The following is a 17050-nucleotide window of genomic DNA, read 5'->3' as shown; positions in this document are numbered from 1 at the left end:
AATGGAAATCCAGCAAGGGATGTTCTCCATCCACCAGAAATAATAACCATAACCATTTCTCCTGGATTTTTGGGAGCACTGACAGTCCCTAAACCAGCTGGGAGCAGGAGAATTCCTAGCAGAATCACAGGGAATGGAAATCCAGCAAGGGATACTCCCCATCTCCTGGATTTTTGGGAGCACTGACAGCCCCACAAATAGCAGGGAGCAGGACAATGCCCAGCAGAGACTCCCAAGGGATGTTCTCCATCCACCAGAGATAACAACCATAACCATTTCTCCTGGATTTTTGGGACGATTGGCAGCCCCAAAACCAGCAGGGAGCAGGAGAATTCCCAGAGAATGGAAATCCAGCAAGGGATACCCCCCATCAACCATTCCTCCTGGATTTTTGGGAGCACTGACAGCCCCACAAACAGCAGGGACCAGGAGAATTCCCAAGGAATGGAAATCCAGCAAGGGATACACCCCATCAACCATTCCTCCTGGATTTTTGGGAGCAGTGATGGCCCCAAAAACAGCAGGGACCAAGAGAATTCCCAGAGAATGGAAATCCAGCAAGGAATACTCCCGCCATCAACCATTCCTCCTGGATTTTTGGGAGCACTGACAGCCCCACAAATAGCAGGGAGCAGGAGAATTCCCAACAGAGATTCCCAGAGAATGGAAATCCAGCAAGGGATGTTCTCCATCCACCAGAAATAACCATAACCATTTCTCATGGATTTTTGGGAGCACTGACAGCCCCAAAACAACAGGGACCAGGAGAATTCCCAGGGAATGGAAATCCAGCAAAGGATACTCCCCATCAACCATTCCTCCTGGATTTTTGGGAGCAGTGATGGCCCCACAAACACACCAGAAGCAGAGTCCCAGGGAATGGAAATCCAGCAAGGGATGTTCTCCATCCACCAGAGATAACAACCATAACCATTCCTGCTGGATTTTTGGGAGCAATGACAGCCCCTAAACCAGCAGGGAGCAGAATTCCCAGAGAATGGAAATCTAGCAAGGAATACTCCCCCCATCAACCACTCTCCTGGATTTTTGGGAGCACTGACAGCCCCACAAATAGCAGGGAGCAGGAGAATTCCCAGAGAATGGAAATCCAGCAAGGGATACTCCACATCAACCACTCTCCTGGATTTTTGGGAGCACTGACAGCCCCAAAAACAGCAGGGATCAGGAGAATGCCCAGCAGAGACTCCCAGGGAATGGAAATCCAGCAAGGGATGTTCTCCATCCACCAGAGATAACAACCATAACCATTCCTGCTGGATTTTTGGGAGCAATGACAGCCCCACAAACACACCAGAAGCAGAGTCCCAGGGAATGGAAATCCCAGCAAGGAATGCTCCCCATCAACCAGAGATAGTAACCATAACCATTTCTCATGGATTTTTGGGAGCACTGACAGCCCCAAAAATAGCAGGGAGCAGGAGAATTCCCAGCAGAGACTCCCAGGGAATGGAAATCCAGCAAGGAATACTCCCCCCATCAACCATTCTTGCTGGATTTTTGGGAGAAGTGATGGCCCCAAAAACAGCAGGGACCAAGAGAATTCCCAAGGAATGGAAATCCAGCAAGGAATACTCCCCCCATCAACCATTCTTGCTGGATTTTTGGGAGCAGTGATGGCCCCAAAACCAGCAGGGAGCAGGAGAATTCCCAGCAGAGACCCCCAGAGAATGGAAATCCAGCAAGGGATGTTCTCCATCCACCAGAGATAACAACCATAACCATTTCTCATGGATTTTTGGGATGATTGGCAGCCCCTAAACCAGCAGGGACCAGGAGAATTCCCAGAGAATGGAAATCCAGCAAGGAATACTCCCCCCATCAACCATTCTTGCTGGATTTTTGGGAGAAGTGATGGCCCCTAAACCAGCAGGGATCAGGAGAATTCCCAACAGAGATTCCCAGGGAATGGAAATCCAGCAAGGGATGTTCTCCATCCACCAGAAATAACCATAACCATTTCTCATGGATTTTTGGGAGCACTGACAGCCCCTAAACCAGCAGGGACCAGGAGAATTCCCAGAGAATGGAAATCCAGCAAGGGATACTCCCCATCAACCATTCCTCCTGGATTTTTGGGAACACTGACAGCCCCACAAACACACCAGCAGCAGAGTCCCAGGGAATGGAAATCCAGCAAGGGATGTTCTCCATCCACCAGAAATAACCATAACCATTTCTCATGGATTTTTGGGAGCACTGACAGCCCCTAAACCAGCAGGGACCAGGAGAATTCCCAAGGAATGGAAATCCAGCAAGGGATACTCCCCATCAACCATTCCTCCTGGATTTTTGGGAGCACTGACAGCCCCACAAATAGCAGGGAGCAGGAGAATTCCCAGCAGAGATTCCCAAGGAAAGGAAAACCAGCAAGGGATGTTCTCCATCCACCAGAAATAACCATAACCATTCCTGCTGGATTTTTGGGAGAAGTGACAGCCCCTAAACCAGCAGGGACCAGGAGAATTCCCAGAGAATGGAAATCCAGCAAGGAATACTCCCCCCATCAACCATTCCTGCTGGATTTTTGGGAGCAGTGACAGCCCCACAAATAGCAGGGAGCAGGAGAATTCCCAGAGAATGGAAATCCAGCAAGGGGCACTCTCCATCAAGAGATAACCACAACCATTGCTGCTGGATTTCTGGCGGCTCTAATGGCCCCACAAACAGACTGGCAGCAGATTCCCAGGGAATGGAAATCCAGCAAGGGATACTCTCCATCAACCATTGCTTCTGGATTTTTGGGAGCACTGACAGCCCCAAAACCAGCAGGGAGGGACCAGGAGAATTCCCAGCAGCAGATTCCCAGATGCTGGATTTTGAGGGATTTGAGGAATTCTTCCTCTGTCTCTCCCTCCCTTAATCCCCACGGCACAACCTCACTTTGCCCATCCACGTTTTTCCAAGCTGGAATTTGCCCGGACTTTGCTGCCACTTCCTCCTGCAGGAAGCGCCACGTGGTCCCTCATGGACACAAAGCAATCCATCCCTCACATTTCTCTTTTTTTTTCTCTTTTTTTCCCCCTTTTTTTCCCGAGGTTTTGGGCTGGGCTGATGCCATCAGGAATTCCTGGGATCAGAGGGTGCAGGGGAGGGGAATTAAGGGCAGAGCCATCGCAAAGTGGGATGGAAGGGACAGCAAATCCCACCCAGGGACACTTTCCATGATCCCAGCCTGGCCTGGGACACTGGCGGGGATGGAGCAGCCACAGCTTCCCTGGGAATTCCATAATTTCTGTTCCACCAGAATTTCCCTCCCTTTGGAGCGAATTTTAACTGGGCAGGAGATGAAGCAACCAGTGCCTAAATAAGTAATATTAATTATTAATAACAATAAAGGGAATCTTTGTGAAGTGCCACACCGGGGAAAGAAAGGAAAAATTAACCAGTTTGGTGATGAACTTCATTAAAACACTCAAGCACTTCTCCAGGGTTCCCAAATTACTCCAAATTAATTTCCTGGAGGTGCCCGGCAGGGACTGCAGCCTCAGCACCACAGCAGGGCCCATTCCCACTGCTCCATCCTCACATTTCCCCACAGGAAATCCCGGAGATGGGCTGTTAATGCTGGATTGTGGGCACAACTCACATTCAGAGGGAAAAAAATATAAAATAAACTGGTTTTGGCCAGCTGGAATTCCCAACGCTACACCCAGGAAGCCGTGGGAAGGATGAATCCAAATTTAGCTCTTCCTTGCAGTGGGATGGATTACTCAGGATTATTCAGTAAATTCCCAGTTTCACGTAGAAAATACCTGATTATTTATTTCCTCATCATATTAAGCATCTCTAGGAAGCTGCAGGAGGAAATCAGGAATTCCACTGCACCAAACTTGCCAGGAAAAGGAAATTTCCCCTTTTCCACCATTTACCAAACGGCAAAAAATTGCTGCCAATATTTCACCTCTGCTCATTAATGGGATATTGTGTGTAAAAAAAACCCTTTTCATCAAGAGGAATCACCTCAAATCAAGGCCACAGTGGGGTTTATTTTGAATTATCAAAGCTGTTTGCTCTGAAACCACTTCACTCTGCAGCATCAGCGGCTGCTGTGGCTTTGAACCTTTCACTGCCACCCTCGAGGGACCCACAACTTTCAAAACCATTATTTAAATAAAAAGCAAAGCCCTCCTTGGCCATTTAGCACAAACAGCAGCTCTGAAATACTGCCCTAAAAAGGCTCTTAAAACACATTTCCCCCCTCGCTTTTAAATTTTTAATCCCAAAGCAGGTTTGGGTGTTTTTAATCCCAAAACACCAAGCGTTTTTTGTTGTTTTAAAGGTGAATTTAATTTTGTCAAGGCAGATTTTTCCACAGAACAAATTCCAGTCACGCTGCCAAATAAGAGATGCAGGCCGTGATTAAGATGTAAAAAGGAAACAAGAGTTTCAAAGCGATTTTTGATGCTTATCAAGCCCCAAACCTGGGGAATATCTGCAACAATCAAAGGTTTGCAAAGACTCCGACATGAAAAGCTCGAACTCTGAAGAAAAAAAAAAGCACAATTTGCAGACAAAAGAGTGGGTGGAGGAAGCTGGTGAGTGTGTGGGAGCAACTTCACACCGAGCTTCTGAAGAAAAACCACATTTTTTGGTGTTACCGGCGCTAAAAATAGAGAGATTCGGGCTCGGCCGGGGAGGCCTCGGCCTGGCCTGGGCCTGGGGTAGCGGGGCCGGCCCGGAGGAAAAAGTGAGGAAAAACTGAGGGAAAAGTGGGAAAAAACGAGGAAAAACAGGATTTCAGGAGAAGGTGAGGATGAGAGGGAAGCAGGATTTGAGGAAAAATGAGGATGTGAGGAAAAACTGAGGAAAAGCTGAAGGTGTGAGGGAAAAACTGGGGGAAACTGACTGAGGGTGTGAGGGAAAAACTGGAGGGAAACTGACTGAGGGTGTGAGGGAAAACTGAGGAAAAACTGAGGGAAAAATGGAGAAAAACTGAGGGAAAACAGGATTTCAGAAGAAGGTTAAGATGTGAGGGAAGCAGGATTTGAGGAGAAATGAGGATGTGAGGAAAAACTGAGGAAAAATTGAGGAAAAGCTGAGGAAAACTGAGGGCGTGAGGGAAAAATTGGAGGGAAACTGACTGAGGGTGTGAGGGAAAAACTGAGGGAGAACTGAGGGAAAAATGGAGAAAAACTGAGGGAAAAGTGGAGAAAAACCGAGGAAAAACAGGATTTCAGGAGAAGGTGAAGATGTGAAGGAAGCAGTATTTGAGGAAAAATGTGTGTGAGGAAAAGCTGAGGAAAAATTGAGGGAAAACTGAGGAAAACTGAGGGCGTGAGGGAAAAATTGAGGGAAACTGACTGAGGGTATGAGGGAAAACCTGAGGGAAAATTTGAGGTTGTGAGGGAAAATTGAAGGAAAAATTGACTGAAGATGTGAGGAAAATCAAATTTCAGGAAAAGCTGAGGGTGTGAAGATGCTTTCCACTGAAACCCCATGAAATCCCCGGGTCATGTGAATTTTGGAGAATGAGCCAGCAGGGAATAACCACAGATTGCACAAGGAAAACACAAAATGAGGGCTAAAATGACTTTTTTGGGGTGTCCTGTGCAGGAATTGGCCTCGATCCCTGAGGGTGCCTTAATCAGGATATTCCATGATTCCATAAAGGGGTAAATAACAGCTCAATAAATCTGCAATATTGCAATAAAAAAGCCTCAATAAACTCTCCCGGTTGGAAGCACAGGTGCCTGGAACAGGCCCAGCCATTCCCAAACAGTGGGAAAACACATCTGAAGGGAATTATTTCAATTATTTCTCTCAGCTCTCAATCCCTTCTTTCTTGTGCTTTAGGTGCAAAAAAAGCCTGAAAATCTGTTTTTAAGTGGGGAAGCTTTATCTCCCAGAGCCTCGGCACATCCAGGTGCTTTTGCATTTCCATGGGAAGTGCTGGAGCTGCCTGAGCCCATGGAAATGCAAAATAAATGCAAAATAAATGTAAAACAAAGCGCTGAGTGCTGCTAACGACCCTATTCCCATTCCCAGCACACTTATATATATATATTTTTTTTTTTTTTAATTTTTTTTTTTCCCCCCATGCTCTGTCTGGAGCTGGCAATTTCCCTCTAAATGTTCCACAAGCTCATGGAAATCATATTCCCAAAACCCAGAAAAATATTTGTGAAATCCTGCCACTAAAACTGAAAATCCATGAGGAAGAAGCCTCGGGCTTTTCCCATTTTTCAATAGGGACGATCTGGTTGAGTCCAGATTTTTGGGAGACACAAAGCCTTTCCAAACAGCGGTTCCTGGATTTTTGTCAAGCATTATCTCCATGAGAAGAAATCCATTCCAGAGGTTTTCATTTCGGAATTCTGCACTAAAACCCCTCGGATTTTGCAATAAACGAGGGGTGTTTTATTGAATCTAAAGGAGTTTGAGATCTAACAGCCACAAACTCAACGTTTTTCTTGAAGTTGGAAAAAAAAAATGACATTTCCCATTGAGCACCATTGACCCCGAGGTCCAGAAACCCCAAAAAGGAAATCTGTCATTAAGATTTCTTGCCCAAAATTAGCATTTTTCCACCCAAAGAGGCCCCGGAGGTGTCTCTGTGTCCTTGGATATGCAGAGGTGTAAATGAAGTGTGAATATCCTGTCCCAAAGCCACCTAGGAATTCCTACCTGGGCATTTCCCTGGCACTAAAAATCTCATTTCAGGGGGAAAAAAAATTTCCTATTTTCAGGGAAAACCCAATCCCGTTTCCACAAGGGGAAAAAAAAAATCCTTTTTCCAGGGGGAAGAAAAATCCTATTTTCAGGGGGGAAAAATCTCATTTCTAGGGGGGAAAAAATCCCATTTCCAGGGGAAAAAAATCCCATTTCCAGGGGGGAAAAAATCTCATTTCTAGGAGGGGAAAAGTCCCATTTACAGCGGGGGGGAATCTCATTTCTAGGGGGAAAAAATCCCATTTCCATGGGAAAAAACCCCCATTTCCATGGGGAAAAAACCCTATTTCCAGGGGAAAAAAATCCCATTTCTAGGGGAAAAAAATCCCATTTCTAGGGGAAAAAAATCCCATTTCCATGGGAAAAAAACCCCATTTCCAGGGGGAAAAATCCCATTTCTAGGGGGAAAAATCCCATTTCTAGGGGGAAAAAATCCCATTTCCAGGGGAAAAAAATCCCATTTCTAGGGGGAAAAAAAATCCGATTTCCATGGGGAAAAAACCCCATTTCCAGGGGGAAAAAATCCCATTTCCATGGGAAAAAACCCTATTTCCAGGGGAAAAAAAATCGGATTTCCATGGGAAAAAAATCCCATTTCTAGGGGGAAAAAAAAATCCGATTTCCATGGGAAAAAAAAACCCATTTCTAGGGGGAAAAAATCCCATTTCCAGGGGAAAAAAATCCCATTTCTAGGGGGAAAAAATCCCATTTCTAGGAGGGGAAAAGTCCCATTTCTATGGGGAAAAAAAACCGATTTCCATGGGGAAAAAAACCCATTTCTAGGGGAAAAAAAATCCCATTTCCAGAGGGGAAAAAATCCCATTTACAGGGGAAAACAATCCCATTTCTAGGGGAAAAAAAATCGGATTTCCATGGGAAAAAAATCCCATTTCTAGGGGGAAAAATCCCATTTCTAGGGGGAAAAAAATCCCATTTCCAGGGGAAAAAATCCCATTTCTAGGGGGAAAAATCCCATTTCTAGGGGGAAAAAATCCCATTTCTAGGGGAAAAAAATCCCATTTCTAGGGGGAAAAAATCCCATTTCCAGGGGAAAAAAACCCTATTTCTAGGGGAAAAAAATCCCATTTCTAGGGGGAAAAAAATCCGATTTCCATGGGAAAAAAAATCCCATTTCTAGGGGAAAAAAAAATCCGATTTCCATGGGAAAAAACCCCCATTTCCAGGGGGAAAAAATCCCATTTCTAGGGGGAAAGAAAATCCGATTTCCATGGGAAAAAAACCCTATTTCCAGAGGGGAAAAAATCCCATTTACAGGGGAAAACAATCCCATTTCCATGGGGAAAAAATCCCATTTCTAGGGGGAAAAAATCCCATTTCCATGGGGAAAAAAATCCCATTTCTAGGGGGAAAAATCCCATTTCTAGGGGGAAAAAAAATCCGATTTCCATGGGAAAAAAACCCCATTTCTAGGGGAAAAAAAAATCCGATTTCCATGGGAAAAAAACCCCATTTCCAGGGGAAAAAACCCCATTTCTAGGGGAAAAAAATCCCATTTCCAAAGAGCTCGGGCCCAGCAGAAGGTGCTGGAAAAGCTCTGGGAATTGCTGGGAGAAGTCCCAGTGTGAAACCTCCCGAGGGAAGGGCAGGAGCTGGCACCTGCCAGGTTTCACTCCCTGGTTTGATTTTTTATTTATTTTTTATTTTTTTTTAAATCCAGGGAGGAGCAGCTCACAAAATCCCAGCTCCAAAACAACAGGAATGTGGGAATTGGGCAGGGGGAAATTGGGGTTTTGGGGAAAATCTGTGTTTTGTGCTGTGCTGATTGGAAAAACATCAGGAATTCTGCCCCCCAAAATCCTGGAAAAACTCCCTGAAAAGGCACAAATTGGGATGGAATTGGCCTCGTTTCTATAGGGATGTGTTTAACATTTAAAGGGTGAAACTTTGTGAGAATAAAATGAACTTTGCAGAAAAAATCCCCATTTTTTCCCTGATTATTGTGGGGGAAAAGCTACAAATACTCACTTAATAAAATCCTGAAAGGACAAACAGCACAGATTTAGCAAAATGTAAATGAAAGCTGTTTTGAAAAGTAAAAATTATCTTTAAAAATTGAATTTTAGAATGCCTGGATCTGGCAAGGAGAGAGCAGAGCAGGCTGAGACGCTGGGGGAAATAAAATATTGAATTTTATATGTCATATATCATATAATATATTATAAAGAATACAATACATATTATATTATATTATATTATATTATATTATATTATATTATATTATATTATATTATATTATATTATATTATATTATATTATATTACATTATATTATATTATATTATATTATTATATTATATTATATTATATTATATTATATTATATTATATTATATTATATTATATTATATTATATTATATTATATTATATTACTATAGTAATTATATTATAGTATATTACTATTAATATTATTAGTATATTATTATTATAGTATATTATTATATATTGTATAGTATAGTATATTATAGTATATTATAGTATATTTATAATATACAGTATATAATGTGGGATACATAATATAAATATGTATCAAATTATATATGAATATATGTGTTATATATACACAGTAAATATATATAATATTGTATAGATGCTATATATTGTATATCTTATAAAATGTTTTAATATAATAATTATTCACAGAATATCAAAGAAATCTCCCTCTCCTCAGCTGCCTGCCACTTCCTTTCAGTTCTGCCTCTTTCTTTCTTTTTTTTTGTGGAACCAGGAATAAATTTAAAATTTAATTTAATTTTTTTTTTTTTTTTGGCCAGGCCCCTGAGAGCTGCAGAGAGAAATAGGTCAGCGAGAAGAGGAGTTTTGTAAGCACCTGAAATGCACCTGTGCCATCTCAGGTGTGCCCTGCTGCTCCTGTTTACTGCAAAAATCCACCCCAGACACGGGGAACCCTTCCCAAGGCCTTCCCACAGGGAATCTCCTGCTCTGAGCACACAAAAAGAGATTTTGCACAGGTAAAAACTTCACGTTTTTAGGTGAGGCTGAAGATCTTGGGGTAAAATCTCTGCATTCTTTGATTGTGGGCACAGCACCCCAAAATCTGCTGGTTTTGGATGATTTCCCCCAATTTCCTCCCTTCCCACAGCAAGATTTCCTCTGGAAACATCAGTTAAAGGTTCCTTATATCACTATTAGTTAATAAAGTTAATTAAACCCTTCAAAACTCACAATCACCTCCATTGCCAAAGCCTCTTCTGATCACATCAATAATCCAAAGGTGTTTTAACAAATGGCCCCAAATCCCCATTCCTGCAGCTCTGAGCTTCCTCTCGCAGAAAATAAAAATGATAAAATTCTAAACCAGCCCTCAAGGCGCCTGGCAGCCCAGGAAACACAACTGCCCAGCTGGAAAGCCCAAAAATTTGGACTTTTCCTACACAGAGCCTCTGCAAAAGCTCTCAGAGCTGTTTGCACCCAGGTTTTGGGGTCACAGCTGGAATTGCAGGGCAGCTGTACCCAGATTTTGGGATCACAATTGCAGGGCAGCTGTACCCAGATTTTGGGATCACATCTGGAATTGCAGGGCAGTCATACCCAGATTTTGGGATCACATCTGGAATTCCAGGGCAGCTGCACCCAGATTTTGGGGTCACATCTGGAATTGCAGGGCAGTCATACCCAGATTTTGGGGTCACAGCTGAAATTCCAGGGCAGCTGTACCCAGATTTTGGGACCAGATTTTGGGACCAGGTGGTACCCAGATTTTGGGACCATCTGGAATTCCAGGGCAGCTGTACCCAGATTTTGGGATCACATCTGGAATTGCAGGGCAGCTGTACCCAGATTTTGGGATCACATCTGGAATTGCAGGGCAGTCATACCCAGATTTTGGGATCACATCTGGAATTGCAGGGCAGTCATACCCAGATTTTGGGATCACAATTGCAGGGCAGCTGTACCCAGATTTTGGGATCACAGCTGGAATTGCAGAGCAGCTGTACCCAGATTTTGGGACCAGATTTTGGGACCAGGTGGTACCCAGATTTTGGGACCACCTGGAATTCCAGGGCAGTTGCACCCAGATTTTGATTTTGGGATCACAGCTGGAATTCCAGGGCAGCTGTACCCAGATTTTGGGATCACATCTGGAATTCCAGGGCAGCTGCACCCAGATTTTGGGATCACAATTGCAGGGCAGTCATACACAGATTTTGGGATCACATCTGCAATTGCAGGGCAGCTGTACCCAGATTTTGGGACCAGATTTTGTGACCACCTGGAATTCCAGGGCGGTTGCACCCAGATTTTGATTTTGGGATCACAGCTGGAATTGCAGGGCAGCTGTACCCAGATTTTGGGATCACAATTGCAGGGCAGTCATACCCAGATTTTGGGATCACAGCTGGAATTCCAGGGCAGCTGCACCCAGATTTTGATTTTGGGATCACACCTGGAATTGCAGGGCAGTCATACCCAGATTTTGGGGTCACAATTGCAGGGCAGCTGCACCCAGATTTTGGGGTCACATCTGGAATTGCAGGGCAGCTGTACCCAGATTTTGGGATCACATCTGGAATTGCAGGGCAGCTGTACCCAGATTTTGATTTTGGGATCACATCTGGAATTGCAGGGCAGTCATACCCAGATTTTGGGATCACAATTGCAGGGCAGCTGCACCCAGATTTTGGGACCACCTGGAATTCCAGGGCAGTTGCGCCCAGATTTTGATTTTGGGATCACAGCTGGAATTGCAGAGCAGTCATACCCAGATTTTGGGATCACACCTGGAATTCCAGGGCAGCTGTACCCAGATTTTGGGATCACAATTGCAGGGCAGCTGCACCCAGATTTTGATTTTGGGATCACACCTGGAATTGCAGGGCAGTCATACCCAGATTTTGGGATCACATCTGGAATTGCAGGGCAGTCATACCCAGATTTTGGGATCACAATTCCAGGGCAGCTGTACCCAGATTTTGGGGTCACATCTGGAACTCCTGCACTGCCTGCCCAAAGCCCCAAAAGCAGCAGGGAAACGCACCTGGCACACAGGTAGGGAGGTGGAGAGGTAAAACCAGAGCGAGAACGCCCAAGCCAGGGAAATTATCAGATCTGATAAACGCGAGGGAAATTATCAGATAGCACAGACACAAAGCCCTTTGAAAATCACGCTTGGCAGCCCCGCAGCCCTTACAAAACCATCTCAAAAATCCATTTTTTAGCACAGATCAGGCGGAGAAGGGAGGGAAACAGAACAGAACTTCCAGCTGGGCAGAGCCCAGGTGCTTCCCAAAGCTCCTCTCGCCATCATGCCCTGCCTGTGCCAGCCAAAACCTCCCGTTCCTCACATTCCCCGTGCCCGTGGCACCTCCGGGGCTTCTCCCTTCCGTCCCTTCCACCGAACCGGCCTGCGATTAAAGGTCGTGACGGAATTCTGGTGAACCCCAGGAGAAGCCGCTCGGCTCTTCCCAAAGTTGCGCGGAAGGCGCTCAAAAATCCCTCCCAAAATCCCAACCCCGGGGCGCCCGCAGCGCACCGCGAGCCGGGGAAGGGGAAAACACCCGGAGGAAAAGGCTGAGATTGAGAGGAACCCCCGAATCCACAGGCGGGGCACGGCAGCAGCCAGAGCGGGACCGCGGTGACACCGGCGGGGACAGGGCAGGGGCCGAGGGGACGCGCTGCGAACGCCAGTCCTGCAGGAATGCTGCCTTCCCTCCGGTCTCACCTTCCGTTCCCTTCCTTCCCCCGGGCAGGTGACACCGGCCCGGTACCCGCGGGAGGGGACACAGAGCCCCGGGACCCCGGGCAGGACCCCCCGATCCCCGGAGCCGGCACAGAACCCCCGGACGCGGAGCAGCCCCCGCACAGAACCCCCGGAGCCGGCACAGAACCCCCCGACCCCCAGAGCCCGGGCAGAGCCCCCCGACCCACGGGAGAGCCCCGGACACCGGGCAGAGCTCCCGGAGCTCGCACATAGCCCCCAGCCCCAGCGGGACCCCCCCGATACGGGCAGAGCCCCCCGGCCCCATCCCCTCCCGCTGCCCGGGGCTCCCCCGGTGCCCCCGCTCCCCTGCGGGCCGAGAGCCGCCCGTGCCCCGCTCCCCCCGCCGCCCACCGCCGGGCCGGGCCTAGCGCTGCCGGGCTGCGCCGCCAGGCCCGGGGGGAAAGGAACGGGGAAGGGGCTCGGCGGCCGCGCGGGCGGCCCCGCACTCACCCAGGCCGGTGCCCTCGGGGCCGCCCCCGCCGCCGTCCATGCCGGGCGGCGCGGGGAGGGGGGCGCGGGCGGGCGCGGCGGCGGAGGGCGGAGGGCAGGGCGGCCGGGCCCTCCCTCCCTGCCTTCCCTCCGGCCCCTCCGCTCGGCCCCCGCGCTCCGGTGGCCGCCGCCGCCGCTGCCTCGGCCCGGGGCCGGCGCTCAGGCCCAGGCGCTGCCGCCGCGGGCGGGCGGACGCGGCTCCCGCTGCCCCTCGGCCGCCGCCGCCGCAGCGCTACGTGGCCGCCGCCGCAGCCGCCGCCGGTCCTCGCGGGGGCGCGCGCGCGCGGGTTTCGTTAAGGCCGGGGGCGGGGGGGGGGAGGATGGCGGGGGCGCGCCCCGTGCCCGGACCGGTGCGCGGCGGGAGCGCGCCCGCGGGTGGCTTGGGGGAGGGAAGCAGGCGGGGGAGCGCGCGCGGGCGGCGGGAGCGCGCGCGGGCCGAGGCCGCGGTTGAAGGGCCGGGAAGGTTTGGGGGGGGTGGGGGGTATAGTGAGTGTGTGAGTGCGCGTGTGCGGGAGCGCGCGGAGGCGGGCAGGGAACGGACAGGGATGTGGGGCGGGGGGGAAGGAGGGGGGGCAAAACACCCCGCAGCATAGGCCGAGAGCAGCGGGAACGGCAGGTGCGGGAGCGCGCACGGGTGACGGCGGGCTGGGGGGTGACACAGAGCGCGGGAGCGCGCACGGGTGGAACGGGGGCACCCGCGGGACGCACGCTGACCGGGGGAAGGGGGCGGCGCTGTGCGCATGCGCCGCCGGGGGCCGTTCCCGCGCGCCCGCCCCTTTCCCGCCGCTGCTTCACCTGAGGCGGCGGCGCGCGGGGCGCAGGTGAGGCGGGCGGGGGGTGCGCATGCGCGGGGACGGTGAGCGGGCTCGGTACCCCGCGCCGGTAATTAGCGACTGGGCCCTAATTAGTGCGGTCCGGTGATTGCGGGGATAAAGCTGTGTGAGGGGGTTAATGGAGTGGTGGGTCGCTCCGGCTCTCCTTCAGCCAGCCCGCCCATTGCTCCGCGCGGGTTATTAGCGAGCCCGATCTAATTAGCGCACCGAGGTGAGGCGGACAGGCCGTACTCGAGCCCTCACGGAGCCCTCAGGGCTGCCGGGGATGGCTCCTGCCCTCGGAGCTGCCCCTTGGGCCCAGGTGAGTCCCTGAGGCCCAGGTGAGGCCCTGAGCTCCCTCAGCGAGGCCCAGGTGAGGCCCTGAGCCCCCTCACCAGGCCCAGGTGATGCCCTCAGCCCCTCAGCCCGGCCCAGGTGATGCCCTCAGCCCCTCAGCACGGCCCAGGTGAGGCCCTGAGCCCCCTCAGCACGGCCCAGGTGAGGCCCTGAGCCCCCTCACCAGGCCCCGTGATGCCCTCAGCCCCTCAGCACGGCCCGGAGCGCTCTGCAGGAGCCGGAGCAGTCAGTGCCAAACCCCAACTCCCGCTTGCTCAAACTTTCTCTCCCCTTAACACGCTAATAACTACTTGACTCCAGCCTGCGGTTTGGCAATTACACCCTGATGAGTGAGTGTGAGTGCTGTGACAAGGAGCAGCACCTGTGGCAGGTAGCTGGTGGCAGGTGCGGGCATCCCGGGTGACATGGGGGCACACGGAGCTGTCCCTTACCAGGCTGGCACTGCCTTCTCCAGGTGCCACCTGCCCTGGGAAGCTGCCGAGCCTCGGCCACAGCCCCAAAACCGCTGCTGGGGCTGTGTAGGAGGGGACAGCGCTGCTGTGGTTTGGGTTTGGCAGCCGTGGAGGAATTAGTGAGAGGAACCCAGAGGGGGGAGGGCAGTGCTGCTGTTTCCCAAGGGCTGCTCTCAGCTTCGTGTTCCTCTCCTAAAGCTTTCACTCCACCATCTCCACCTGGTTTGTTCCTCACCTGCAAATGCCCCCAGCAGCGGAGGGCGCCGGGTTTGAGATTCTGCCAAAAAACCTCGGCGCCCTCGCTCCCCCCGGCGTTGCAAATGCCAAATTCCAGAGGGTTTGACTCGCTCTGGATCCTGGACAAAGCCCAGAGCGGAGCTGCCCGTGCCGAGCGGGGATTGGGGCTCACGGAGGCAAAGTTCAGGACGGAGTTAAAGGGGCAGGGCAGGCTGGGGAAGCCCCGGGGCGGGAGCAGAACAATGCTCCCCACTCTCCTCCTTGCCCAGCTGCTCCTGGGGCACAGGGGGACACGCTGACCCAGTCACAGCTGTCCCATCTCTGCTGGATGTGCTCACCTTGGAGTGCCTGGACTCTGCTCCATCTGAGCCCAACGTGCAGTGCAGCTCCTGCAGGGAAAATGGTGTTGGGGCAGGTGCTGCTGCTGCTGGATAGCTCTGGGTGAGGATGTGCTGGGATTCCCTGCCTTGGAGAGGGAAGGAAGAAGAATTTTGGGGATTTTTTGTTCCTTGGGAGGTGAATGCACAAGAAGCAGTGACAGCCCCTTTTCCACATGTGGGATCTGAGGGACAGCGTGCAGCAAAGGAGCACAGAGCCATCAACCACAGCCACCAAGGGCAGCAGGTACAAATACCCTGGAGCTCCTGGCATGAGGAAAACAAGGAGCTCATCTTCCCATCCATCCCTGAGGGAGAGAGAGGGGAACCAACCCAGCCCCTGCAGCTCTGCTCAAACAGGACCTGCCCCAGAGCCACAGGTCCTGGTCAGCCCCGTTTGCTTGGGTCGCCTCTGGCCCTGCATTTCCCTTCTCTCCAGGTATCACCAGAGTTAAAAACCCTTCCTGTGCCAGGTAAAGGTGACACAAATCTCCATTTCCTCCTCAGCTGTGGGGTGGCATTGGCCTCCCCTACCATCCAGATTTTGTTTTTGTCTAAGCAGCTTAGGGCCTGTCAGGCTGGAGAAAGCCCAGCAGAGGTGGGAGAACGTGCTGGGCCGAGGGCTGCAGACACAGCAGAACATGCTGGCCCCACCTGCGGGGCCTGCAGAGCCTCTGGGCCTGCTGAGGGAGCAGATTGGGGCATGGCTGGGGTGCAGGGAGCTCTGCTGGGGACAGCAGTGCCTGTGGGGAGAGGGGATCGCTCAGGGAGGAACAGAGCCCCTCACATGAGGGGCACAAATCCCCTCAGAAGGAGCAGATCTCACTCAGGGGCACAGATCCCCTCACTCAGAAATGAACAAATCTCATTCATTCAGAAATGAACAAGTCTCATTCACTCAGAAATGAACAAATCTCACTTACCTGAGGGGCACAAATCCACTCAAGGGCACAGATTCTCTCACTCAGAAATTAACAGATCTCATTCACTCAGAAATGAACAAATCTCACTCAGAAATGAACAAATCTCATTCACTCAGAAATGAACAAATCTCATTCACTCAGAAATGAACGAATCTCACTTACCTGAGGGACACAAATCCACTCAGGCACACAGATTCTCTCACTCAGAAATGAACAGATCTCATTCACTCAGAAATGAACAAATCTCACTTGAAGAACAGATCCCTTCACTCAGAGAAGAACTGATCTTCACTCTCAGGGCACGGATCTCGCTCAGAAATGAACAAATCTCACTTAGAAATGAACAAATCTCATTCACTCAAATGAACAAATCTCACTTACCTGAGGGGCACAAATCCACTCAGGGGCACAGATTCTCTCACTCAGAAATGAACAAATCTCACTCAGAAATGAACAAATCTCATTCACTCAGAAATGAACAAATCTCACTCAGAAATGAACAAATCTCACTTGGAGAAGAACAGATCCCTTCACTCAGAGAAGAACTGATCTTCACTCTCAGGGGCACGGATCTCAGAAATGAACAGATCTCGCTCAGAGAAGAACAGATCTCACTCAGAAATGAACAAATCTCACTGTGAAATGAACAAATCTCACTCAGAAATTAACAGATCTCATTCACTCAGGAATTAACAAATCTCACTCAGAAATGAACAGATCTCACTCAGAAATGAACAAATCTCACTTGAAGAACAGATCCCTTCACTCAGAGAAGAACAGATCTTCACTCTCAGGGGCACGGATCTCACTCAGAAATGAACAAATCTCACTCAGAAATGAACAAATCTCACTCAGAAATGAACAAATCTCCTTGACTCAGAAATGAACAGATCTCATTCACTCAGAAATGAACAAATCTCATTCATTCAGAAATGAACAAATCTCACTCAGAAATGAACAAATCTCATTCATTT

At 49.8% G+C, this 17050-nt stretch overlaps 1 protein-coding gene across 1 annotated transcript in view; it reads right to left on the bottom strand.

The window, feature by feature from the left end:
• Positions 1-13071, bottom strand: part of ZNF652 (zinc finger protein 652) — a 31818-nt gene extending 18747 nt beyond the window's left edge. Inside the window, exon 1 of the mRNA XM_064733641.1 lies at positions 12880-13071. The gene's annotated coding sequence lies outside the window, so the exon portion shown is untranslated. The remainder of the gene's footprint in view (positions 1-12879) is intronic.
• Positions 13072-17050: the final 3979 nt, after the last annotated feature.

The sequence above is a fragment of the Zonotrichia leucophrys genome, chromosome 27 (assembly GCF_028769735.1).
Source record: "Zonotrichia leucophrys gambelii isolate GWCS_2022_RI chromosome 27, RI_Zleu_2.0, whole genome shotgun sequence".
NCBI classification, from domain to species: domain Eukaryota; kingdom Metazoa; phylum Chordata; class Aves; order Passeriformes; family Passerellidae; genus Zonotrichia; species Zonotrichia leucophrys.
This window is presented reverse-complemented; position numbering and strand designations above follow the sequence as displayed.